The sequence below is a fragment of the Theropithecus gelada genome, chromosome X, assembly GCF_003255815.1.
Source record: "Theropithecus gelada isolate Dixy chromosome X, Tgel_1.0, whole genome shotgun sequence".
Lineage (NCBI taxonomy): Eukaryota > Metazoa > Chordata > Mammalia > Primates > Cercopithecidae > Theropithecus > Theropithecus gelada.
This window is the reverse complement of record NC_037689.1, coordinates 134,403,906-134,430,639: the sequence shown is the minus strand read 5'-3', so window position 1 is coordinate 134,430,639 and position 26,734 is coordinate 134,403,906. Positions and strand designations below refer to the sequence as shown.

At 41.8% G+C, this 26,734-nt stretch overlaps 2 pseudogenes across 2 annotated transcripts in view; one reads left to right on the top strand and one right to left on the bottom strand.

Moving 5' to 3' along the window:
* Positions 1–11,529, bottom strand: part of LOC112615287 — an 84,240-nt pseudogene extending 72,711 nt beyond the window's left edge. Inside the window, exons 1-3 of the transcript XR_003117314.1 lie at positions 11,443–11,529; positions 10,741–10,866; positions 2,968–3,084 (exon numbers count right to left, since the gene is read on the bottom strand). The product of XR_003117314.1 is annotated as a transmembrane 9 superfamily member 2-like (transcript). The remainder of the gene's footprint in view (positions 1–2,967; positions 3,085–10,740; positions 10,867–11,442) is intronic.
* Positions 11,530–11,574: 45 nt separating this feature from the next.
* LOC112615733 lies at positions 11,575–14,808 on the top strand (annotated as a pseudogene). Its single transcript, XR_003117453.1, has one exon. The product of XR_003117453.1 is annotated as a nucleolar RNA helicase 2 pseudogene (transcript).
* The last annotated feature ends 11,926 nt before the right edge of the window (positions 14,809–26,734 follow it).

The window sequence follows — 26,734 nt, the reverse complement described above, 5'->3', positions numbered from 1 at the left end:
TTTTTTGAGACAGAGTCTCACTCTGTCACCCAGGCTGGAGTGCAGTGGCATGATCTTGGCTCACTGCAACCTCTGTCTCCCAGGTTCAAGCGATTCTCCTGCCTCAACCTCCTGAGTAGCTGGGACTACAGGCATGCGCTACCATGCCCGGCTAATTTTTGTATTTTAAGTAGAGATGGGGTTTCACCATGTTGGTCAGGCTGGTCTCGAACCCCTGACCTCAGGTGATCCACCCGCCTCTGCTTCCCAAAGTGCTGGGATTACAGATATGAGCCACAATGCCTGGCCCCTTCAGAGTGCATTTCATTTCTTTCCTCAGATTACACTTCTGTATTTCATCCAAATATTAGAAGACTGGACTATATTTATTGGACTAGTAAATTGCCTGTTTTCACCAATTGTACTTTGGGTAAACTGCAGGATGTAAGATCAAGTAATCCTGACCTCTAGCTAAATGATTCAAGGCACACACACACATTTCTAACATAAATGGTTCTCATTTTCTTTACAGTGACTCTGTAGGCAAAAAATATAATAGACCCTCAAGATAGAAAGCCAGAATGGTATAGTAGAAAAACTATGAGTTTGGGGGCCAGACAGACCTGGGTTTGAATATCACTTGCACCACCTGCTAGCTGTGATCCTGAGAAAATTACTTTAGCTTGCTGGGCTTCAGTAGCCTCATTTATAAAATGGAGATAACCACTAAAGGTGATACATAGGGACAAAAGCGAGGTATTCCTAATGTGGAATTGCTTTCAGAATGAGATTAGGAAGAATCATTTTATAATGGCTGTCAGGCCATCTACAGAAATGACACAAACCAAGCATAATTTGTAAATGTTCGAGATTTGAGACCTAGCCCCAAATACGGTGATTAGGATTTGGTCTCAGGAAAGAATATCTGAAGCTATAAAAAATAAGCCTTAGATGAAACTGAGTATAACAAAAGCTGAATCAAAAATATGATATACTGCCGGGCGCGGTGGCTCAAGCCTGTAATCCCAGCACTTTGGGAGGCCGAGGCGGGCGGATCACGAGGTCAGGAGATCGAGACCATCCTGGCTAACATGGTGAAACCCCGTCTCTACTAAAAATACAAAAAACTAGCCGGGCGTGGTGGCGGGCGCCTGTAGTCCCAGCTACTCGGAGGCTGAGGCAGGAGAATGGCCTGAACCTGGGAGGCGGAGCTTGCAGTGAGCCGAGATCGTGCCACTGCACTCCAGCCTGGGTGACACAGCGCGAGACTCCGTCTCAAAAAAAAAAAAAAAAAAAAAACAAAAATATGATATACAGCTGGGCACAGTGGCTCACGCCTGTAATCCCAGCACTTTGGGAGGCCGAGGCGGGCGGATCGCCTGAGGTCAGGAGTTCGAGACCAGCCTGGTCAGCATGGTGAAACCCCATTTCTACTAAAAGAAATACAAAAATTAGCCAGGTGTGGTGGCAGGTGCATGTAATCTCAGCTACTTGGGAAGCTGAGGCAGAAGAATCATTGAACCCGGAAGGTTGCAGTGAGCCGAGATCGTGCCATTGCACTCCAGCCTGAGCAACAGAGCGAGACTCGGTCTCAAAATATATATATATACACACACACACACACACACATACACACATATATATACACACATACATATATATACGCATACATATATATATACGATACACAGTCTTAAAAAGACTAAAAATGGAAATACGTAGATCTACATAGTCATAAAAGGTTTTCCCTATTAAAAGAACAGCCTAAAATCAGTCCTTTGGTGAAGCACCACTAATACAGTCCAGGGCTAAGAGTCCCTGACACACGAACACAAACATCTGGTCCGGAGGCAAGTAAAGCACTAGAGTGTCATGAATATCATCTTTTAATATGTCACTTCTGGCCAGGCGCAGTGGCTCATGCCTGTAATCCCAGCACTTTGGGAGGCCAAGGTGAGTGGATCACCTGAGGTCAGGAGTTCGAGACCAGCCTGGCCAACTTGGTGAAACCCTGTCTCTACCAAAAATACAAAACTTAGCCGGGCATGGTGGTGCACACCTGTAATCCCAGCTACTTGGGAGGCTGAGGCAGGATTGCTTGAACGGAGGCGGAGGTTGCAGTGAGCCGAGATCTCACCACTGCACTCCAGCCTGGGTGACAGAGCAAGACTTTGTCTCAAAAATAAGAAATAAAAATAAAATACCAAGCAAAATAAATATAATAGGAGACAACTGGTTAACAAAAAACCCATTGTGAAACACAGCCATCACAGAATATTCACTAGAATGTTTATAGTATATATATCTATTTCTAATGTTTATAGTATATCTATCTATATCTTTTTTTTTAACCAAAACTACACACAATCTTTGTAAAAAGAAAAATTATTTGTGAAAGAAAAAAGTCAAGACATACAAACAATGGTGAATGCCATGTATTGGGAACCTACTCTGTGTCAGGTACCATGCTAAGGGCTTTACATATTCTGAAAATGAGAAGTAAATGACATGAGAAGAAATCAAGACTCAGACATCATGTGACTTACCTAAGCTCACACAGCTAGTAAGTGGCAAAGGTGCAATTTGAATCACAGGTCAGTCTGCCATTGTCTGCATTCTTTATGCTACACTGTGTCTCTTCCATGTGATATTCTTCCTTTAAGGACCCACTTGAGCAGCCAGCCAGCGTGCCAACCCCAGAAGATGTCCCTCTTGTTCCCCATGTACCTCTTTCAAACTTCAAACTTTTAATATGAAGTAAGAGAAAGTAAAGTAGCTGGCACAGTATCTGAAATGTAGTAGATTTAATACAGTAATTCCTGTAATGACTGTCCATTAAATTGTTGGAACAGAAAGAATTTACATGCTTTCTTGGGTTCTTAGCTGTGTTATACAACTTTAAATTAAGAAAAACGTACTATTTAATATTATGTACATGATATTTATATACTTGCTTTGGAAAAAAATTAAGATGATGGCATGAAGTACTTACTTCAATCTCACAGAATAAGTGTAAGTCACATTCAACTTATCCGTATATTCTCCAGGAATTTCCACAGGGGGTCCATTACAAGTGACAGGGTTTTCATCTGAATGCTTATAGCTAATAAAAGAAAAAAGAGAAGGGAAGAGAATTTTTATATGAAACTGACATTGTAAAATTTCCAATTCATGGCTATTCAGGCATGTAATAGGCCAAAAAATAGGCTTTCCATTATATTCTACATTTAAAACTCTTTATGATTTAAAATTCTTTTGTATCCAAATGTCCTCAACACTCAAATGAGACTCAATATACTACCCCAAATTCAAAACTTAGGAACTTTCCCTGTGTCTAAAGGTAGAAAGAGGAGAAAAAAAAAAAAAAAAAAAAACCTTCTGTCAGCAAATGGCTTTGTTTTTCATATTGCATATCATTCTTTTTTAATATACTAAGTAACACATCCTGTAACCTTAACTGCATGGCTAGAGAATTAGATGAAGCAAAAATCATATTTATAAGCACCCAGAGATTTGAGGGCCTACTGTGTATAAAGCAGCATGCTTAGAAATGAAAGATACTGAAAATATCATCTACATGACCTTTTTGTCTGAAAAAAAAACTATTAAAAACAGAAGATGGAAACAAACTAAAGAAGTCTGAAATCAGAGAGGAGTGATACAGCTAGCAAACGCCAGTCAGGGATGTGGAGACTCTTTTACTACTCAAAATGTAAAAAGGAATAAAGGAAACATAGGAGAAAAATCAAAAGGAGAAACAGTGATGCTTCCCTTTTGATTTACTTACTCAGCATACAATTTATGCCCTGGCTTCTGTGTAATGAATAATAGGCAATCGTTATGGAATTGTCTATACATGTGTATGCATAATAAAACCATTCACTCACAGTTGGGAAAATTACTGATGTGCAGCTCTTTCTATTCGTTTTTGTAACTCGAGTGCCTGGTACATAATATGCCCATATAAGTGTTTCTAGAATGAATAAATTATATTTAAAGCCAAAAAACTTTATTTTATTTTATTGTTTTATTTTATTTTAAGACAGAGTCTCTTATTTTGAGATGGAGTCTCACTCTTTCGCCCAGGCTGGAGTGCAGTGGCATGATCTCGGCTCACTGCAACCTCCGCCTCCCAGGTTCAAGCAATTCCTGTGTCTCAGCCTCCCGAGTAGCTGGGATTACAGGCGTCCGCCACCACGCCTGACTAATTTTTGTATTTTTAGTAGAGATGGGGTTTCACCATGTTGGCCAGGCTGGTCTGGAACTGCTGACCTCAGGTGATCCGCCCGCCTCGGCCTCCCAAAATGCTGGGATTACGGGCGTAAGCCACAGTGCCCGGCCCAGAACACATTTTAAAACAACTATAAATTTTTAAACTTATGATTTTTTTTTGTTTTTTATTGTTTGTTTTTAATTCTCTTTAGCTTTATAGCCATGAAAAAAAAATAATGATTCTTAAGGCTACAGATCAAAATATAACACTAAAGAGAACAATTAAATTACTGCATGATAATCCACATTATGGTTTACTGTGTAAGTACAGGCCTTGAACCCAGTACAGAAAATATCTGCATTTGATATGAGAAAGATTATGCAGCAAAGATTGTGTTAAGAACTCTCACCAAAGTAGAAGCACTATTTTACTATAAACCTCTAGTCTTATATATGGACTGCATAAGGCTTTACAGGCCAGTTTCAGAACTTTGGCTTTTACTCTAAGTAAGATGTGAAGTCAATGGAAGGTTCTGAGCAGAGGATTGAAATGAGCTGACATTTCCAAAGGAATGCTCTGAATACTGTATTGAGAACAGACCCCTAGAAGACAAGGGTAGCAGCAGGGAGACTAGCTAGGTTTTTGCAATAATCCAAGTGAGGTAAAATGATATCTTGGACCAGATGATAGTGGTAGAGGAGTTGAGAAGTGGTGGATTCTGAAATACTTCGAAGGGAGAGAGCCACATGGTCTGTCAAAGGATTGGACTGAATAGGGGGTATGAGTGAAGAATGAAAAAGAGGAATCAAGGGTGATGGCATGATTTGGGGCTTGAGCAACTGGAAAGATGGAGTTGCCACTTACTGAGATGGGAAAAACACCAGGGGAAGCACATCCAAGTGGTCATGTCCTGGCCAGGCGCGGTGGCTCAGGCCTGTAATCCCAACACTTTGAGAGGCCAAGGCTGGCAGATCATTTGAGGTCAGGAGTTCAGAACCAGCCTAGCCAACATGATGAAACCCCGTCTCTCCTAAGAATACAAAAATTAGTCGGGTATGGTGGTGCATGGCCTGTAATCCTAAGCTACTCAGGAGGTTGAGGCAGGAGAATCGCTTGAGACTGAGGCAGGAGAATTACTTGAGCCCGGGAGGCAGAGATTGCAATGAGCAGAGATCGCGCCACTGCACTCCAGCCTGGGCAACAGAGCGAGACTCCATCTAAAAAAAAAAAAACAACAAAAACAAAAACAAAAAAAACAAGTAGACATGTCAAATAGACAGCTAAATATACAAGTCTAGAGATCTAACAGTCATCATGGTAACACCATGAGACAGGTAAGACTACCAAAGTATGAGTATAACTAAAGAAGATAAAAAGTTCAAAGACTGAGTCTAAGGGCTCTCCCACATTAGGAGTTTACAAAAATGAGGAGGAGATTAAGAAGTGATCAGTGAGACAGGAAACCAGGAAAGCTTGGTAACCTAAAACTCAAATGAAGCAAGTATTTTAAGAATAAGAGGCCAGGTGTAGTGGCTCACACTTGTAATCCCCACACTTTGGGAGGCCGAGGTGGAAAGATCAGTTGAGGCCAGGAGTTCAAGACCAGCCTGGGCAATGTAGCGAGACCCCATCTCTACAAATAAAAATAAAAATACAGCCAGACACGGAGGTGCATGCCTGTAGTCCCTGCTACTCAGGAGGCTGGGGTGGGGAGGATCACTTGAGCCCAGGAGTTCAAGGCTACAGTGAGCTATGATGGCACCACTGCACTCCATCCTGGGTGACAGAGTGAGACCTTGTCTCTTAAAAAAACAAAAAAAGAAAGAAAGAAAGAGAAGAAAAAGAGATGATTAACTATGGTTAAAGTCAGGGAAATTATTAGCCAGCCACAGTGCCTAAAATAAAACACAAACTGTAGACCTAGCAAACAGCTAAGTCTAACTCACTTCCATGGCCTTGGGCAGCTTGTTTAATTCTGAAAAAGATAAATTATAACACAGTCCTTGCCCTCGGGTGGCCTACATAAATGACCTTTACAGCAATTATATAAAAGTTTGATTGTATGTACACGTAAACTATTTCTGTAGGCAGTGTAGAATAAATACAACTGTAGAAGATTATTTTCTTGGCTTTTTTCCTCTGAGGCTGAGAGTATGAGATGTGACTACAAAGCATTAAGTTTGATTTTCACATAGCTGGTGAGATTAGCTTCCTGTACGATCACTTTGTTTACTACCTTTTTAACCAAATCCCTTCAAATATGAGCAAGCAGCCTGAGTCAGACCTCACAGTTCATCACCCTAAAATTCTGTTTCCAAATATGGGAAGTGACATAAACAAAAAAGCATGAATGATTGTCCTTGACATTGGTAAGGTATTTCTTGACATCTCTTGGAAGCTATGTTGACTCCTGTTATTTATAAATATGCCCTAAACCTTTTAATTCCTCTTTTATTTCTCATTGGCAACACCTTGCGGAGATAAAAATAAGCTTCAATTGTTTTTGTTTTTTTTGTTTTTTGTTTTTTTGTTTTTTTGAGACGGAGTCTCGCTCTGTGGCCCAAGCTGGAGTGCAGTGACTTGATCTCAGTTCACTGCAACTTCCGCCTCCCATGTTCAAGCGATTCTCCTGCCTCAGCCTCCCGAGTAGCTGGGACTACAGGTGCACGTCACCATGCCCAGCTAATTTTTGTGTTTTTAGTAGAGACGGGGTTTCACCATGCTGGCCGGGGTGGTCTCAATCTCTTAACCTCATGATCCACCCACCTCAGTCTCCCAAAGTGCTGGGATTACAGGCGTTAGCCACCGCACCCAGCCAAGCTTCAAAAATTTTAACACAGCCACTAATTTTAAAAGAATTTCCAGCCGAGCGTGGTCACTCACGCCTGTAATCCCAGCAACTTTGGGAGGTCAAGGCAGGCAGATCACCTGAGGTTGGGAGTTCAAAACCAGCCTGGCCAACATGGAAAAACCCTGTCTCTACTAAAAAATACAAAATCAGCCAGGCGTGGTGGCACATGCCTGTAATCCCAGCTACTTGGGAGACTGAGGCAGGAGAATTGCTTGAACCCGGGAGGTAGAGGTTGCGGTGAGCCGAGATCGCGCTATTACACTCCAGCCTGGGCAAAAAGAGCGAAACTCCGTCAAAAAAAAAAAAAAAAAAAAATCCTTTTACTAAAATCAGACAGAATTGGATATCTCTAATCATCAGGGAAATGCAAATCAAAACTACAATGAGATATCACCTCACACCTATTAGAATGGCTGTTATTAAAAATCAAAAGGTAGGCCGGGTGCGGTGGCTCATGCCTGTAATCCCAGCACTTTGGGAGGCCGAGGCGGGTGGATCACTTCAAGTCGGGAGTTCGAGACTAGCTTGGCCAACATCGTGAAACCCCATCTTTACCAAAAATACAAAAAAATTAGCCAGGTGTGGTGGCACGCGCCTGTAATCCCAGTTACTCGGGAGGCTGAGGCAGGAGAATCGCTTGAACCCAGGAGGCGGAGGTTGCAGTAAGCCAAGATTGTGCCACTGCACTGCAGCCTGGGCGAAAGAGTGAGACTCTGTCTCAAAAAAAAAAAAAAAGCCAAGAGATAACCAGTGTTGGCGAGGGTGTGGAGAAAAGGGATCCCTTCTGCGCTGTTGGTGGAAATGTAAGTCAGTACAACCATTATGGAAAACAGAATGTAAATTCTTCAAAAAGTTAAAAAATCAAGCTACCATATAATCCAGCAATCCCACTTCCAGATATATATCTGGAAACCAATAGCTATTGTGAATAATAACTAAGATATGAAAACAACCTAAGTGTCCATTGAGGGATAAATGGATAAAGCAATTGTGGTACACACAAATACACACAGGTACACATAGAAAATGAAATACTATTTAGCCTTTTAAATGTTTTAAAAAAGAAAGAGATAGTGTCATTAGCAACAATAAGGATGAAGGCAGGAGAATCACTTGAACCCTAGAGGACATTGTTAAGTGAAATAAGCCAGCCACAGAAAGAAAATACTGCATCACCTCACTAATCTATGGAATCTTTACAAAATTAATACATAGAAAGAGAGTAAAACAGTGGTTATCAGGGATGGGGAGGGAAAGGAAATGGGGAGATGTAGGTCAAAAGGTACAAACTTGAAGTTATGTAGGGAGAATAAGTCTAGAGATCTAATATACAGCATGAGGATTATAGTTAATAATATTATACTATATACTGAAAATTTGCTATGAGAATAGATTTTAGGTGCTCTCATCACAGAAAAAAAAAAGGGTAACCATGTGAGAAGATGGATAAGTTAATTGGCTTGACTAGTAATAATTTCACTATGTGTATGTATATCAAAACATCAAATTGTAAACCTTAAATGTATACAATTTTTTTAAGTTTTACTGAGAAAAAAAGAAAAAAAAAACTATGACATAAAAAAGGAGTTGGAAAGTACCAGTGTTCTTAACTATTATGGGACTGTTTATGTAATGAAATTTATGGACTCTTTTCCTCAGGAAACTACACAAATAAAAATTCCCAGGAGTTGATGCATCAGGTTCCACATTAAAAACTCCTAATTCAGTCTTCTCATTTTGCAGATGAGAAAATTAAGTCTATAAAGATCCACACAGGCTGGGCACAGTGGCTCACACCTGTAAACCCAGCACTTTGGGAGGCTGAGGCAGGTGGGTCATCTGAGTTCAGGAGTTCAAGACCAGCCTGGCCAATATGGCAAAACCCCGTCCCCGTCACTACTAAAAATACAAAAATTGGCCAGGCTTGTTGGCAAGCGCCTGTAATCCCAGCTACTCGGGAGGCTGAGGCAGGAGAATCGCTTGAACATGGGAGGCAGAGGTTATAGTGAGCCAAGATCATGACACTACACACCAGCCTGAGCAACAGAGCAAGACTCCATCTCAAAAAAAAAAAAAAAAAATCCACACAATACATTCTCTAACTGTTCTTTCCCTTTGTCCATCAGCTGTTATAATATGGAACAACTTTGGCTAAAGTAAAATAGCCTAAAAACAATGAAGGTGAATTCACTTTTATAAATTCAGGATTGCTTTCCAAAACGGAACCAGCAGAGATGAGACTAAACTCCAGACTTCCTAAGTCCTTGTTCTGTGTTTAAAAAAAAAAAAAAAAAAAAAAAACACACCTGGCCGGGCACCAGTGCTCACGCCTGTAATCCCAGCACTTTGGGAGGCCAAGGTGGGCGGATCATGAAGTCAAGAGCTCGAGACCATCCTGGCCAACATTGTGAAACCCCGTCTCTACTAAAAATACAAAAATTAGCTGGGCGTGGTGGTGCGCGCCTGTAGTCCCAGCTACTCGGGAGGCTGAGGCAGGAGAATCACTTGAACCTGGGAGGCGGAGGTTGCAGTGAGCCAAGATCACACCACTGCACTCCAGCCTGGGCAACAGTGCAAGACTCTGTCTCAAAAAAAAAAACAAAAAAAGAAAAGAAAACATACCTGCCTCATTTAATATATTAATCCACTTCACTTAAGTTTCAAGGGATAATTTTCTCCATTCCAATATTTCAGGTTTTGTAATACCTTGCCCACAGTGGATCATGATTTTATACATTGTGTGATATAGTCCCGTCTTTACCTTTCTTAATTGAAGAATAGGGCCGGGCGTGGTGGCTCACACCTGTAATCCCAGCACTTTGGGTGCCAAGGCAGGCAGATTATTTGAGATCAGGAGATCGAGACCAGCCTAGCCAATGTGGTAAAACCCCGTCTCTACTAAAAATACAAAAAGTAGCTGGGCGTGGTGGCATGCGCCTAAAGTCCCAGCTACTCAGGAGGCTGAGGCAGGAGAATCACTTGAACCTGGGAGGCGGAGGTTGCAGTGAGCCAAGATCATGCCACTGCACTCCAGTCTGGGCAAAATAGGGAGGCTCTGTTAAAAAAAAGAAAAAAGAAAAAAAAAGAAAAGAAGTAATAATCTTATCTTACAGTTTAAAGAATCCTAGAATTGGAATGTTAAAGGCCACCTGTCTGATCTCGATCTCATACCCAATGCAGAATTGCCCTTTACAATTCCTTGCTTAATAGGTACTATGCTGAATGCCTAACTGTGTCATCTCTAAGAGCTGGCTCATCCAGGCTCTTCCTACATACGTCCAGGGATAAAGTACTCACTAATTCTTGAGGTTGCTTGTCAACTGCTAGAAGGCTCTAATCATTAGCAGACTCAGCTGATACCTTCCTAATAGATTCCACTGATATTAGATCTGTCCTCTGAAGAAACACAAATCTAAATCTAACCCCTGCGTCATATGACAGCAGCTAAATGAAGAGAGTTAGGATACCCTCAATAAGTCTATTATCTTCCAGACCTATCAGTTCTTCCTCACATTGCATGGTATCCGGATACTTACTATAGGTAGAAGGAGTAAAATTGCCCGTTTGATTTTTCAAAATGTATGCCTAAAGTTATATCACACAGATATACCAAAAGTGAAGATTCTAGTTGAGAACTGCTATATTTTGAATTAATTTTTAAATCATTGGAGCTAATTAAAAAGAAACTATAATTACCTTTGGGGTCAAGTTTAGCAGTAACCAGTCTTACAATACCCCAATTTGTATCACTTTCTCTGTGATATGTAATAGTAATGTCAACATGGTTGCATAGGTAGAAAGTATTCTTTTTGTTTAATACAGACTACAAAAAAAAAAAGAAATTTTAAAGTTTGAACTTTTCTTAGAAACTAAAAAATATAAAATCTGATAACAGAGTAAAGACAAGATACACTACTTCTAAGAAAATTAAGCTACAAATTAAGCATACTGAAGAGTAAATATGCTTTTATCAGACTGAAACTGCAGCCATGATCATCTGGCCTAAAATTAAGGTGTTAGTTGATTCTATAATCTTAGTTGTTACAAAGGAATAATATTGCAAAATTGTAAAATTCATAAATACACATATTTTCCTGGGTTTTAACCACACAAAACTGTGAGGTAATACAAATTAACTAATAAAATTGTATCAGTATATAAAGTTTAAGCATATTAAGAATTTTGGCTTTATCTATGGTAAAAGTAAGGAAGCAATAAAAATAGGAGGAAATGTTTCAGAATGTTAGCAGTGGTATCTCTACGTGGTGAGATTATTGTCAATAACGATTCTGCTGTTTCTTTATACTCTTCTGCACTTTCCAATTTTTCCATAATGAAGATATATTTACATTTCTAATTGGAAGCATCAAAGACAAAAAATGAATTTAACTCTTCCTACCAGGCAAGTGTTCATCAGATTCACTCCATAGTAGCCACAACCTAAAGATAACTGTTCAAATTCCCTAGATCGGTGCTTCTTAAACATCAAAGTGGAGAAGACCGGTCGGCCTGGGCAGCCTGCACTGAAGATGCTGGGAAGACTCCATAGTAATGCTGGTTTGGAATCAGACACCACAATGAAAAAAGTGGAGACATTATGAAAGCAAACTGAAAAGAAAGAAAAAAGAGAAGTCAAAATCTAGTAAGACTGAAGAGACAGCGGAAGAGGAAGAAACTGTTTCCCCCAAAGCTAAACAAGTTAAAAAGAAAACAGAGCCTTCTGAAATTGACATGAATTATCCTAAATCCAAAAAGGCAAAAAAGAAAGAGGAGCCATCTCAAGATGACATTTCTCCTAAAACCAAAAGTTTGAGAAAGAAAAAGGAGCCTATTGAAAAGAAAGCGGTTTCTTCTAAAACCAAAAAAGTGATAAAAAATGAGGAGCCTTCTGAGGAAGAAACAGATGCTCCTAAGCCCAAGAAGATGAAGAAAGAAACGGAAATAAATGGAGAAACTGGAGAGAAAAGCCCCAAACTGAAGAATGGATTTCCTCATTCTGAACCTGACTGTGACCCCAATAAAGCTGCCAATGAAGAAAGTAACAGTGAGACAGAGCAGGAAATACCTGTGAAACAAAAAGAAGGCACTGTCTCTAATTGTCCCATATCTGAAGAAACTATTAAGCTTCTCAAAGGCTGAGGACTGACCTTCCTATTTTCTATACAGGCAAAGACATTCCATCATGTTTACAGCAGGAAGGACTTAATTGCACAGGCATGGAGAGGAACTGGGAAAACATTGTCCTTTGCCATCCCTTTGATTGAGAAACTTCATGGGGAACTGCAAGACAGGAAGAGAGGCCGTCCCCCTCGGGTACTGGTTCTTGCACCTACAAGAGAGTTGGCAAATCAAGTAAGCAACGACTTCAGTGACATCACAAAAAGGCTGTCTGTGGCTTGTTTTTATGGTGGAACTCCCTATGGAGGTCAATTCGAATGCATGGGGAATGGGATTGATATCCTGGTTGGGACACCAGGTCCTATCAAAGACCGCATACAGAATGTCAAACTAGATCTCACCAAACTTAAGCATATTGTCCTGGATGAAGTTGACCAGATGTTGGATATGGGATTTGCTGATCAAGTGGAAGAGATTTTAAGTGTGGCATACAAGAAAGATTCTGAAGACAATCCCCAAACATTGCTTTTTTTCTGAAACTTGCCTTCATTGGGTATTTAATGTTGCCAAGAAATACATGAAATCGACATATGAACAGGTGGACCTGATCGGTAAAAAGACTCAGAAAATGGCAAAAACTATAGAGCATCTGGTTATTAAGTGCCACTGGACTCAGAGGGCAGCAATTATTGGGTCATCCGAGTATATAGTGGTCATCAAGGACGCACTATCATCTTTCGTGAAACCAAGAAAGAAGCCCAGGAGCTGTCCCAGAATTCGGCTATAAAGCAGGATGCCCAGTCATTGCATGGAGACATTCCACAGAAGCAAAGGGAAATCACCCTGAAAGGTTTTAGAAATGGTAGTTTTGGAGTTTTGGTAGCAACTGATGTCGTTGCACGTGGGTTAGACATCCCTGAGGTTCATTTGGTTATACAAAGCTCTCCACCAAAGGATGTTGAGTCCTACATTCATCGATCTGGGTGGATGGTCAGAGCTGGAAGGACGGGGGTGTGCATCTGCTTTTATCAGCACAAGGAAGAATATCAATTAGTATAAGTGGAGCAAAAAGTGGGAATTAAGTTCAAAAGAATAGGTGTTCCTTCTGCAACAGAAATAAAAGTTTCCAGCAAAGATGCCATCAGGCTTTCGGATTCCATGCCTCCCACTGCCATTAGTCACTTTAAGCAATCAGCTGAGAAGCTGATAGAGGAGAAGGGAGCTGTGGAAGCTCTGGCAGCAACACTGGCCCATATTTCAGGTGCCATGTCCGTAGACCAGCGCTCCTTGATCAACTCAAATGTGGGTTTTGTGACCATGATCTTGCGGTGCTCAATTGAAATGCCAAATATTAGTTATGCTTGGAAAGAACTTAAAAGAGCAGCTGGTCGAGGAGATTGATTCCAAAGTGAAGGGAATGGTTTTTCTCAAAGGAAAGCTGGGTGTTTGCTTTGATGTATCCACCACATCAGCAACAGAAATACAGGAAAAATGGCATGATTCACCACGCTGGCAGCTTTCTGTGGCCACAGAGCAACTAGAGCTAGAAGGACCACGGGAAGGATATGGAGGCTTCAGGGGTTAGAGGGAAGGCAGTCGAGGCTTCAGGGAACAGCGGGACGGAAACAGAAGATTCAGAGGACAGTGGGAAGGCAATAGGGGCCCAAGAGGACAGCAACCAGGAGGTAGCAACAAAAGTGACAGATCCCAAAACAAAGGCCAGAAGAGGAGTTTCAGTAAAGCATTTGGTCAATAATTAGAACTAGAAGATTTATATAGCAAAAAGAGAATGATGTTTGGCAATATAGAACTGAACATTATTTTTCATACAAAGTTAAAAGCACGTTGTGCTTCCTTTTGACCACTTGCTGAGTCCCTGTCTCTTTCAGACACAGACAAGCTTCATCTAAATTATTTCATGTGATCATTATCATTTATAACTTTATTGCTGCTTCTTCATCAGTTTTTCTTTTTGAAAGGTATATGAATTCATTACATTTTTATTCTAATGCATTTTTTATAGATTAGAAGATAAAATCAAGCATGTATCTGCCTATACTTTGTGAGTTCACCTGTCTTTATATTCAAAAGTGTCCCTTAATAGTGTCCTTCCCTAAAGTAAATACTTAAGGGAGTGTAACAGTCTCTGGAGGACCACTTTGAGCCTTTGGAAGTTAAGGTTTTCTCAGCCACCTGTCAAACAATTTCTCATGTGGTCCTATTATTTGTCTACTGAGACTTAATACTGAGCAATGTTTTGAAACAAGATTTCAAACTTAGCTGGGTTGTAATACAGTTTATACCAGTGTATGCTCTAGATTTGGAAGACGTAGCATGTTTGATATAGATTACCTATACTTATGTGCATTTTGATACATTTTTAGCTTCTCATTATAAGGTGATTCATGCTTCAGTGAATTCTTCACAGATAGGATATATAAAAGCACATTTTAATAGAAAGCCAGGGTCTTTAAGGAATTTCAAATGTATAAGGTAGCTCCATAGCTTTCTTTGTAAGAAGTCTGGATAACTGGTGCTTAACTGATAATGTACTCTGCTTCTTCCTATTGGAAGGTTAACATTATTTACCAAGAAGGACTTAAGGGAGTAGGGGGCACAGATTTGCATTGCTGAAGAGTATGTAAAAAAAAAAAAAAAAAAAAAAAAAACCATTGGAAATAATCAAATGCAAAAAGGTAGAAAATTCGTAACTGGAGAGCAAAGAGAAGAACAAGTATGATTTGCATGATAAAGCATTGTTTTAATGGTGAAAACTTCACAGATCACTAATGTTTCTAGAGGTTAACTTCAAGTGGGCAAGCTGGGGTTTTTAGGTAGTCAATGGCTTAATTCCTAAAGCCACAGTACAGGATCTGTTTGTTAAACTGAATCTCTGTTGAAAGTTTGTTTTAGCTGCTTGGATGCTTCCTTTTAAGACAAATTTTATGTGGTTAAGTTGTTTTGAGGGAACTGAAGAACTTGATGTACCCCCTGGCCAGATAACTCTGCCTGATTTCTCAGATATTATTTCTCTGGGAAACATTCTACATAGTACAGGAACTTAAGAGTCGCATTATCTTCTCGCCTTAATTTCCAGAGATTCTTTCTGTACTGGGAATCCTGGAACATACTATGCTAGGAAATTTAAAGCCACATGGTCTGTCTTGTTTTCATTTAATTATTGTGAACACCTAGAATCTTTCTAGGTCTTGGTTTCTCTTCCTTAATCCAGTCTTTAATCTCTAACTGCTCCTTGTTTGATCACCACATACTAGGGGCTCTGATAGCCAGCTCAGTTCCTGATCCTTGAGGCAACATCCTTTTTCTATTTGAACTTCAGTTCTGTCCTTGAATCCTGACTAGATGTTTCTTGCCCTCTGGTCTCAGAATTCTCTTGGCTTTTATTCCTTGATCCACTTGCCAGTTTTATCACTTTACCCTTGTTCCTCATGGCTTCCCATCAAGCCATGGGTATTAGGTGACAGTTTAATTTATTAGAATCTGGTTTTGCCCAAATACTGGGCATGCTTTAATAACAACCGAACCATTTCATTATTTGGATAGGCATGGGTACCTTATCAAACAGATTAAAAGGATATGGTACCCGTCCTTTAGGAAAGAACAGCTAAGCGCCGTGGCTCACACCTGTAATCTCAGTACTTTGGGAGGCCAAGGCGGGTGGATCACGAGGTCAGGAGATCGAGACCATCCTGGCTAAACGGTAAAACCCCGTCTCTACTAAAAATACAAAAAAATTAGCCGGGCCTGATGGCGAGCGCCTGTAGAACCAGCTTACTCGGGAGGCTGAGGCAAGAGAATGGCTTGAACCCGGGAGGCAGAGCTTGCAGTGAGCCGAGATTGTGCCACTGCACTCCAGCCTGGGCAACAGAGCGAGACTCCGTCTCAAAAAAAAAAAAAAAAAGAACAGCTAAAACCTTGTTGTGGATTATGGATTTAGCTTAAAGAAAAATAATCAGGCATAAATTAAGAGTAAGAGGGAAGATCAATAGAAATTTCACTTCACATAACTTAAAATATGGCTGCTTCAATAAATGAAACTAAAGTTTCTCCTGGATTCCAGAATTCAACCTTTATTTATACGTGTATAATGTGGGTAGCTACTATGTGGTTTAAATGAACTTGTTGGGCTACCTTGGTAAATGTTATAATTTTCACTATTTTCTACAGATAAAATATTTTCTTTCTTTTTTCTTTTTTTTTTTTTTTTTTTTTTTTGAGACAAAGTCTCGCTTTTGTCCCCCAGGCTGGAGTGCAATGGTGTGATCTCGGCTCACTGCAACCTCCACCTCCCAGGTTCAAGAGATTCTCTTGCCCCAGCCTCCCGAGTAGCTTGGATTACAGGCGCCTGCCACCATGCCCAGCTAACTTTTGTATTTTTAGTAGAGACGGGGTTTCACCATGTTGGCCAGGCTGGTCTCGAACTCTTGACCTCAGGTGATCCACCCCCCCCCCCCGGACTTCCAAAGTGGTGGGATTACACGCATGAGCCACCATGCCCGGCAAAACATTTTCTAATTTAAGTTGGAGCTATCTGTGCAGTGGTTTCTCTACAGTTGTACATATATGTTTTTGCTATAAAATGAGCTAATGTATAAAATACTACTCTATACCATAATAAAGATAGTAATACTTTGAAAAACAAACAAAAAATATCAAAATTCATACAAATCACTCAGGGGTCTTGCTACAATGTAGATTCTGATTCATTAGATCTGAAATGAGGCCTGAGATCCTGTATGTCAGGTGATATCAATGCTGCTGATCTCAGAACACCCTTTAACAACTATTCCTGCAGGTCAGGTGCGGTGGCTCACACCTGTAATCCCATAATTTTGAAAGGCCGAGGTGGGCGGATCACCTGAGGTCAGGAGTTCCAGACCAGTCTGACCAGTATGACGAAACCCCGTCTCTACTAAAAATACAAAAATTAGCCGGGCGTGGTGGCACATGCCTGTAATCCCAGCTATTCCAGAGGCTGAGACAGGAGAATCGCTTGAACCTGGGAGGCAGAGGTTGCAGTGAGCCGAGATCAAACCACTGCACTCCAGCCTGGGCAACAAGAGCAAAACTCCATCTTAAAAAAAAAAAAAAAAGTATTGCTGTAGTTCAAAAGAAAGAACTCTTTGGCTGTTCTTGATGGGAGTGGTTAAAGAAGAGTGAACAACTATTTTTCCATGGGGATTTGAGGAGAGTTTTGCAATAAGAGTTGTTACGGGTTGTATTGGGTCCCCTAAAGAGATGTTGAAGTTTTAATTTCCAGTACCTACGAATGTGACCTTATTTGGAAATAGGGTATTTGCAGATACAATCGTGTTAAGATGAGGCTGTTAGGGTTGGCCCTAATCCAACATTATTGTTGCCTTTCTAAGAAGGGAAAAAGACCATGTGAAAATAGGGACATAAGGCCGGGTGCGGTGGCTTACACCTTTAATCCTAGCACTTTGGAAGGCCAAGGTGGGTGGATCACTTGAGGTGATCCTGGTCAACATGGTAAAACCCCGTCTCTACTAAAACTACAAAAATTAGCCGGGCGTGGTACTGGGCACCTATAATCCCAGCTACTCAGGCGGCTGAGGCAGGAGAATCACTTGAACCTGGGGGACGGAGGTTGCAGTGAGTCAAAATCACACCACTTCACTCCTGCCTGGGAGAAAGAGTGAAACTCCGTCTCAAAAAAAAAAAAAAAGAAAAAGAAAATAGAGACATACAGTGCTCACATGACAACAGAGGCAGAGTTTGGAAAGATGCAGCTGCAAGCTGAGGAGCACCAAGGATTGCTGGCCATCACCAGAAGTTAGGAAGGAGGCATGGAACAGTCTCCCTCAGAGCTCTCAGAAGGAATCAACCCTGCTGACACCTTGGTTTCAGACTTCTAGCCTCCAGAACTGTGAAACGACAAATTCCCATTGTTTTTTGTTGTTGTTGTTTGTTTTGTTTTTTGTTTGTTTGTTTGAGACGGAGTCTCGCTCTGTCACCCAGACTGGAGTGCAGTGGTGTGATCTCAGCTCACTGCAACCTCTGCTTCCCGGGTTCAAGCGATTCTTCTGCCTCAGCCTCCCGAGTAGCTGGGACTACAGGCACATGCGACCACGCCCAGCTAATTTTTGTATTTTTAGTAGAGACAGGATTTCACCATATTGGCTAGGCTGGTCTCGAACTCCTGACCTCGTGATCTGCCCGCCTCGGCCTCCCAAAGTGCTGGAATTACAGGCGTGAGCCACCACGCCCAGCCTTAAATTCCCATTGTTCAAGCCACCCAGTTTGTGGTATTTTGTTATGGCAGCCCTAGCAAAATAATTAATACAAGGGTTAAGAATATAAGCATTGGCCCAATGCAGTGGCTTATGCCTGTAATCCCAACACTTTGGGAAGCTGAGGAGGGAGAACTGCTTAAGCCCAGGAGTCCAAAACCAGCCTGGGCAACAAAGCAAGACCCCATCTCCACAAAAAAATTAAAAATTAGCCAGGGGTGGTGATGCACACCTGTAGGCCCAACTACTTGGGAGGCTGAGGTAGGAGGATCGTTTGAGCCAGGAGGTAGAGGCTGCAGTGAGCTGTGATTGTACCACACTGCACTCCAGCCTGAGTGACACAGTGAGACCCTGTCTCAGAAATATATATATATAATATGCCTTGCAATCAGTCAGCTGTTTACTAGCTATATGACCATAGACACATCATTTAAGTCTCAGTTTCTTCATTTTAAAAAAGAGGGACAATAATAGAATTGCTCACAGGATTGCTGAGACAATTAGAATAATGCATGTAAAGTACTTAGTAGAGTGCTTGGTATAGGAAACCTTCAATAAATGTTAACTAATATGTCACCCTGGCCTTCAATCCTTAGAAAATGAGTACAGCTGAATGCTGTGGCTCATGCCTGTAATCCCAGCACTTTGGGAGGCCAAGTCAGGTGGATCACTTGAGGTCAGGAGTTCAAGACCAGCCTAGCCAACATGGCGAAACACCGTCTCTACTAAATAATACTAATAATATGCAAATTAGCCTGATGCGGTGGCTCACACGCATAATCTCAGCACTTTGGGAGACCGAGGTGGGCGGATCACTTGAGGTCAGGAGTTTGAGACCAGCCTGGCCAACATGGTGAAACCCCTTCTCCACTAAAAATATAAAAATTAGCTAGGCGCAGTGGCATGTGCCTGTAATCCCAGCTACTCGGGAGGCTGAGACTGGAGAATTTCTTGAACCCAGGAGGCAGAGGTTGCAGTGAGCCGAGATCGTGCCACTGCCCTCCAGCCTGGGTGACAAAAGGAGACTCCATCTAAAAAAAAAAAAAAAAAAAAAGTACAAATGAGCCTTGCCAATTACCACATTGAGTAATCTACAATATATAGAGCCCTGAGATTAAGAATTATGGCTCTGCAAATCTCAGAATTTAGGGTGATGGCCCTGAAGGAATTTTGGAGATCAATTAATACAGTCATGATAAAGGAGATGGGAAGAGTGATTATGTGGGAGGGTGTCCAAATCAGCTTGAGGTGGGAAGTAAATACTCCTCACTGAAGCACTATGTGTAACTGCTAAAAACTAGAAACAACTAAAAATATCTATCAATCCAGTTAAATAAATTATAGTATAACCACATTGAGAAATAAAATATAGCTAGTAGGCCGGGCGCGGTGGCTCAAGCCTGTAATCCCAGCACTTTGGGAGGCCGAGACGGGCGGATCACAAGGTCAGGAGATCGAGACCATCCTGGTTAACACGGTGAAACCCTGTCTCTACTAAAAAATGCAAAAAACTAGCCGGGCGAGGTGGCGGGCGCCTGTAGTCCCAGCTACTCGGGAGGCTGAGCCAGGAGAATGGCGTAAACCCGGGAGGCGGAGCTTGCAGTGAGCTGAGATCTGGCCACTGCACTCCAGCCTGGGCAACAGAGCTAGACTCCGTCTCAAAAAAAAAATAAAAATAAAAATAAAAAATAAAATAAAGTAAAATAAAATAAAATACAGCTAGTAGATTTGCATACAGTAGTATGAAAGTATATCCATACTAATAGAGAGAAAAAGCACGGCATAGTGGTTAGGGATGTGGATCCATAGTCAAACTACCTATATTCAGCCAGGCACAGTGGTTCACAGCTGTAATCCCAGCACTTTGAAAGGCCGAAGGGGGCGGATCACACGAGGTCAGGAGTTTGAGACCAGCCTGGCCAACATGGCAAAACCCTGTCTGCACTAAAAATACAAAAATTAGTCGGGTGTGGTGGCATGTGCCTGTAGTCCCAGCTACTCATAAGGCTGAGGCAGGAGAATCGCTTGAACCTAGGAAGCAGAGGTTGCAGTGAGCCGAGATCGCGCCACTGCACTCCAGCCTGGGTGACAGAGCAAGACTCCGTCTCAATTTTTTAAAAAAGGTCAGGCGTGATGGCCCAAAGGCTGTAATCCCAGTACTTTGGGAGGCCGAGGTGGGCGGATCACAAGGTCAGGAGTTCAAGACAAGCCTGGCCAATTTAGTGAAACCCCATCTCTACTAAAAATACAAAATAATTAGCCAAGCATGGTGGCACATGCCTGTAATCCTAGCTACTCGGGAGGCTGAGGGAGAAGAATTGCTTGAACTTGGGAGGCAGAGGTTGCAGTGAGTGAGATCACGCCACTGCACTCCAGCCTGGGTGACAGAGTGAGACTCGGTCTCAAAAAAAAAGAAAAAAACTACCTATATTAAAAGCTCAGGTATGTTCTGTACTAGCTTGTATGATCTTTGCCACGTTGTAACCTCTCAGTGTATCCGTTTCTGTACTTGTAATGTAAAGATGATAACAGTACCCATAGGATGCTGTGAGGATTAAATCAACTTAGGCAAAGTATATCAACCACTGCTCAGCATAAACCAAGTACTCAATGTAACAGGCAAAGGTCCTTCAGTATCTGGATCCCGCCTTTCTCTCCAGACTCATCACATGTGCCAGCCTCTACTTCTAACCTGCTAAATTACTAAAGAAAATTCTGTACTCTGTGTTCTCACAGCACTCAGCTCATATCTCTATTGTCACTTACATCAAATCGTAGTTGTGTATTTACACATTTATACCCCGTAGTAAATTGTGTTCCCCAGTACATCACAAAAATCACAAAATTAAGAACTCTGTTTGGGTCATTCTGAGAAGGAGACCACTACTACTCCTGCTGCCCTCCTCCCCCAACCTTGCCTAGTTCACAAGACAGGAGAAAAGAGAGAAAGCAAAAAGTTGGAAAGAAACAAAAGTAAGATAAGTAGCCAGACAACCTTAGCACCACCACCCGGCCCTAGGAGTTAAAAAAATAATAATAACAACATCAACCCCTGACCTAAACTACTTGTGTTATCCATAAATTCCAGACATTGTATGAAAAAGCATTGCAAAACTTTCTGTTCTGTTAGCTGATGCATGTAGCCCCCAGTCACATTCCCCAAGCTTGCTTGATTTATCATGACCTTTTCACGTGGACACTTTAGGGTTTTAAGCCTTTAAAAAGGCCAATAATTTCTTTTTCAGGGAGCTTGGCTCTTAAGACACAAGTCTGCTGATGATCCTGGCCGAATAAATCTCTTCCTTCTTTAATTCGTGTCTGAGGAGTTTTGTCTGCAGCTCGTCCCACTACATTTCTTGGTTTCCTGACCGGGAAGCGAGGTGATTAACGGACGATCAAGGCAGCCCCTTAGGCAGCTTATGCCTGCCCTGTAGAGCATCCCTGCGGGGGACTCCAGCCAGCTTGAGCAATGCAGATCCTGATGAGTGCTCCCAGGTAGGCATTTGCCCCAGTGGAACACCTCATCAGAGCGGTGCATGGCAGGCCCCCGTGGAGGATCAACACAGTGACTGAACACTGGGAAGGAATTGGTGCTTTAAGTCTGGACATCTGAAACTTGGTAAGACTGGTCTTTGGAACTTGCCCACTCCATTTGAGTGGAAGTGTGGCCTGATCACCTATGGCATGCCTGTACCGGCACTTTGGGTTTTGTTTTTGACTTGACTTGGATTGCTTGATACTTTGGTTTTAGTTTTGATTTTGACTTGACTTGAATTGCCTGATAAACAGGCGTGCCTTTATTGGCACTTTGGTTTTGGTTCTGATTTTGACTTGGCTTAAATTGCTTGATGAACAGGTGCCTTTAATGACACTTTGGTTTTAGTTTTGATTTTGATTTAGTGTGAATTAGATGAGTGAGTGACCTTCTACCTTTTCCTTCTTGTAGTCTGAATGTTGTTTTGTCTCAAGAAAAAAATAGGTCAGACACAAAGTAAGCCCACTCTGCTAGAAACTGTGTTAAAAAAAAAAAAATCAAGAAAAGAAAAATAAAAGGAAAGTCATCAAATCACCAAAACTTACTCTATTAAAATGCATGTTGCAGAACCTTAAGAAAGGTTTTGCAGGGGATTATAGAGTTAAGTTAACCCCCCCAGAGGTTAAGAACTCTGTGTGAATTATAATTGCTCTCTTTTGGTGTTGGATGGCCCACCGAAGGAACTATAGACAGGGAACAATTGGCCATGTATTTAAGGTGGTGACAGGGGTCAGAGGACAGCCAGTATACCTAGATCAATTCCTTTATATTGACTCATGATTAAATATAATATAGACAAAATCGGCATAAATTTAGCCCCGTTTAACAGCTTTTTGCAAAAAAAGCCAAAAGTAAAAGTAAGAGCAGTTTCAGCAGCAGACACACAGTTAAAAAGGGAGTGCCAGAAACAGCAAGAGAAGCCAGTTTTGCAGGAACGGCCAGAGATAACAGAAATTCTTTCTCCATATGTCCCAGCCTACCCCCCTTTACTAAGACCAACAGCCCCCTCAGAAACCAGATTCAGGAACTAACACGCCCCAGGTCTCACCTCGAAGGGGAGGATCAGAGCCTCAAGAGGCCAGGAAGGAAGTCAAGATAGTCAAGTGGGCCGTCTCAGATCTGGTCTTGCTCGAGCTATGCAAATGCCTCTCAGGGAAACAGGAGGGCCTGTCTATTATAATGACCAGGCCCACATCCGGGGGGGGCAACAGATTTTCATCTATCAACCCTTTTCAACCATTAATCTACTAAACTGGAAACACCTTGAACCCGCCACCTTGCTCCCAGCAGTTAGAGTCCTGTTGAGCATAACTGTGTAGAGGTGTTGGACTCAACTTTACTCTAGCAGACCTGACCTCTGGGACTAGCCTTGGGCATCAGTAGACTGGGAGTTATACGTGGACGGGAGCAGCTTCATCAACCCACAAGGAGATAGATGCGCAGGATACATGGTGATAACCCTGGACACTGTTGTTAAGCTGAGCTCATTGCTTTAATTCGGGCCTTAGAACTCAGTGAAGGTAAGACTGTAAACATTTACACTGACTCTCGGTATGCCTGTTTAACCCTCCAAGTGCATGGAGAATTATAGAAAGAAAAGGGCCTGTTAAACTCGAGGAAAAAGACCCAGAGAATGCAACTCAGCTTCAGCGTTTGCAGAGGTACTGAGAAGCACTTCTGCAGAGGCTGAGTTGGTAGAAAAAAAGCAATTAATATAAAAAAGATTTCAGAAGTGCTTCAAGAAGCTGACAAGAGCCTAAGTCAGTTTTATAAGAGACTCTATAAAGCATTCTGGCTTTATACCCCATTTAACCCTGAGGCTGCTGAAAATCAGCATATAGTGAATACTTCATTTGTAAAGCAAGCCCAGGGTAACATCAAACAGAAGCTGCAGGCATGAATATCATCCAGTCTATAAAAGTGGCCACCAAGGTGTATGTTAACTGTGACCAAGGAACAAAATGAGAAAGAGTAAAAGCAAACAAGCGTGGCAGCTAGGCACGCCAAGGATTAGTCCCTCTCCCCAGCCCGGCTCTATCTAAAAAAAGAAGGAGCCAGGGACTAGTGCTAGGAAAAGAGCAAAAGAAAAAGAAAGACTAAGAGTAAGTGTGAAAAAGAAAATCAGAAGAAAACAGGAGAGACAGACAGCAGTGCGCGGGGGCAGGGCCTGTGCCGTTGCCCGGCCCCGCCAGCTGGCCGTAGGAGCAGGGGAACTCAGGAAGGAAAAAAATAAATAAAGACTTAAGAAAAAAAAGCCAATCTGTTAGCAACAGCTCTTATAAAAAGAGAGATTAGCAATGTGAGAGGACGTGGATGCAGATGTAGACGTGGAAGACGTCAAGTTGGGCAAGGATTCAAGAGCCGGACAATGCTAGAGAGAGATTAATGTGCGAGATGCAAAAAGAAAGGACACTAGAAGGGTGAATGTTTAGAAGGCAGTAAAGGAAATGGCCAAGGCTGCAAGACAAAGAGGCCATCGGCCAAGAGTTGCCGCACCTCGGAGGGACCAAATACTGATCTGATCAGGCTGGCAGGAGCTGAAGAATGTAAAGACTAGGGCAGACTAGGCACCTTCTCATTAGGCTCCCAGGAGCCCATGGTCACATTGGAAGTTAAAAGCAGCAGGATTCTGCCGTATCTGAATTCCAATTTCTCACTGATGGCTAAACCACTAGATAGAGTTACAAAGGTGGGGAAGAACCCCTCCTCTAAGAAACTTAAACGGGAGAAAGAGCCATACCTTGTGAAAACTTGCTTATAAACTTTACAGAACTGCCTCATGCTGGAGGCTATCGGTACACGCTAGTGCTTGTTTGCACCTTTTCAGGGTAAGTTAGTTTTCCCCCACCAGGACAGAAAAAGTACAAGAAGTAACTAAAGTACTGTTAAAAGACATTATCCCCAGGTTTAGACTGCCTCTAACTTTAAAGTCAGACAATAGGTCAGCATTTGTAGCTGAAATAGTGCAAGATTTAACAAGACTGTTAAAAATAAAATGGAAGTTACACACAGCCTATTGACCACAAAGTTCAAGAAAAGGTGGAACGCATGAACTGGACACTCGAGCAGCTACTGAAAAAATATTGCCAGGAAATACATTTAAGATAAAACCAGGTTTTTGCCTATGGCCCTCCTCTGAGTCAGGTGCACCCCCACCAAGCAAACTAGGTATTTGCTCTATAAGATTTTGCTTGGTCGGCCACCCCAAAATCATAGGTCACATTAAAGGTGACCTCCAGCAACTAAAGGAATTAACCTTAAAAAAGCAAATGCAGGCTTTAGAAATAGCCATACAAAGTGTTCATAATTAAATACATGCAAATGCCTATAAGCCTGACACCCCTTTAAATCTAGTGACTCTGTTTAAAGTAAAAAAAGTAAAATCTAATTTTTCTAGGACCCATATAGGATGGGCCCTATACTGTAATCTTGTCTACTCCCATTGCTGTTAAAGTTGCAGGTGTTGTGTCTTAGATCCATCACAGTCAGTTAACACTGGCAGCTCAGGACAAGTAGACCAGCCAGCAGGATGCAGACCATCCAACCCGGCTGATCCTGAGACGAGACCAAGCTGCTGCTGAGGACGACAGCCCTGCTCTGGTCACTCCTGAGGCTGACCAGTCTACGCACAGCTGAAGCTTGAAGAAACAACAAGTTCTGCTCTAGTCACACACCAGCAGCTGTCTAGTCTACTCACGGCCAAAGCGTAAGGACTCACCAAGCAAGTGATGTAGTTAAAAATCTTAAGACTAACAGTTTTCCTGTAATACTAACTGTTTTCCTATTGTTCTGTTGCTGTATTCAACCTTTTTCCCAGGTAAGGACCTCTTTTGTCCTTGCTGGATATGAATATGCTGTACATTGTTTTGCTGTTGTTACCCCCCATAACCATGCTAGAAGAAACACCTATACAAGGTGTCCCCACTGTACACATACTACTTAGTCAGGAAACCCAGACCCGTCCAGCCCAGCAACAATTCTGAGTCTTTAAGTCATTCTTTAAACATATAAACCAGAAGTTATCAGAGCCTCCTCCTTTAGCAAAAAAAAAAACAAAAACAAAAACAAAAACAAAAAAAACCTATTTGCTCAGCTGGCTGAAAACATTGCCGGCAGCCTAGACATTTCCTCATGTTATGTTTATAAAAAGGCTAACAAAAGAGACCAATGGCCTTGAGAAGCAAAAGAGTTAATGCCTCAAGATTACTTTAACTAACTCTTTCCCCAAACAGACGCCACAATTGCAAGCGTCTGGCTCTTAAGAACTTCTGTTATTAAGAAATACTGTGTTACTCGCTAGAAAAAAGCTTTCAAGACCCAGTAAAAGAACTAACCTGCTTAGGACATGACAAAGTTGGTACATGTGCCTGTACAGGTTTAACACAGGTTTGATCCTAGGTCTACATTTAGAAAATAGTTTCCAGCTATAAGAGAATTTAAAACCCTCATTATAAGTGTATTACTAGTAATAGAAACTTGCTTGCTGCTCCCCTATGTATTACACTTGCTCCTTCAAATGATAAAAGGTTTTGCAGCTACCACGGTCGGTCAGAAAACTTCAGCACAAGTGTATTACATAAAACACTATCACTCTGTCTCGCAAAGAGACTCAGAAAGTAAAAATAAAAGTGAGAACTCCCACTAATTAGTGAAATTCTCCAAGAGGGGGATAAAGGAGACCCATACTACTCCTGCTGCCCTCCTCCCCCAACCTTGCCTAGTTCACAAGACAAGACAAAAGAGAGAAAGCAAAAAGTTGGAAAGAA